The sequence below is a fragment of the Cynara cardunculus genome (assembly GCF_001531365.2).
Source record: "Cynara cardunculus var. scolymus isolate 2C chromosome LG 4, CcrdV1, whole genome shotgun sequence".
In the NCBI taxonomy this organism is placed as follows: Eukaryota; Viridiplantae; Streptophyta; class Magnoliopsida; order Asterales; family Asteraceae; genus Cynara; species Cynara cardunculus.
The window spans coordinates 17,829,078-17,830,417 of record NC_037531.1 but is presented as its reverse complement, the minus strand read 5'-3'; positions in this window follow the sequence as shown (position 1 = coordinate 17,830,417).

The window sequence follows — 1,340 nt, the reverse complement described above, 5'->3', positions numbered from 1 at the left end:
TAGATATAGATAATTACAGGTAAGTCGAATGTCTAATGTACATATATTAATCAAAAGCTTAACGATCGTATTAATTCTGTAGTATAAAAATGCATCAGGTTAATCGGATTGAGTTGGGTTCAAACTACCCTAACCCAATTCTAACCATATAGATGCGTTTTATCAGATTTTGTATCAACTATATGTCATGTTACATGAGGTTAAGTTTTTTGGGTTAAATTTTGTATCAACTATGTATCGGGTTACCTCAATTAAAAATACCAACCACCTCCATGAGATTGAAATGAAATTGAATTTCAAATCACACCAAATTCCATCTGATGTTACAAATCAAACAAGACCTTCATTTCAATGTCTCATATCAGGAGAAACAATTAAATATTATTTATCTCTATTAAGGGGGTATTTGGGATTGCTTATAAAAACAACTTATTAATTCATTTCGGTGTGACACAGGTAATAAACACTTTTGAGTGTTTTGATAAACAGTTTATACCGATGTCAAACCGGTAATAAGAAGCTTTTGAAAAAGTTAAATCATTCTAACTTATAATAAGTTGATAAACACTTTTGTAGAAAAAACATAAATTGTTTCAAATAAGCAATCTCAAACACCCCATAAATATAAAGTTTTAGAGATTTTTACAAATTTAAAGATTTTTACACTCTTATCATTTCTCTCTCTGTATATTAGGTATTGTTTGTCAAACATAAGCTACCTTATAAGAACATCTGCAACAATTATCTCCAAAATGGAGAAAACGAGAATTTTAAGTCAATATTTTGATCCAACAGCTTAAAATGGAGAAAATAGAAGAATGACGGATTTTTTCATCAAATATGAAGAACACCTAAAAAATAATTACCAAACGAGACCACCAATAGGAAGTTTTGAAAATAAATATTTAAAGAAAGAGAAATAATATTTTAATATATAATAATTAGTGTTGGATTCTGCAAAATGAATAATCTGATAAGGATGAATATAACTTTTTTGAAAATTTTAATTTTTGGTTCTTCATTTTTTTAAATCTGTTAAAATATACTGTTAAACTAACTTAGAGCATCTAGACATTGTCCTTTTATGCAATTGTAAATAGTCTTTCATTACACATAACATGCTACATGGTTAGAATTGGGTTGTCAAACTTTTACCTGTTACAGTTGCATTTGCAAGCTCTGTATGTATATATGTGGAGATTCAAACGAGAACCCCTGTGATTTACGAAAACGCGAGAACAACTCAATAACCACAAACTTTTTTAATTAATAAATTAACTTTTATTATATATAAATAATTTAATAAGGGCAGTAATGTAATTAAGTAATTTTTATAATTT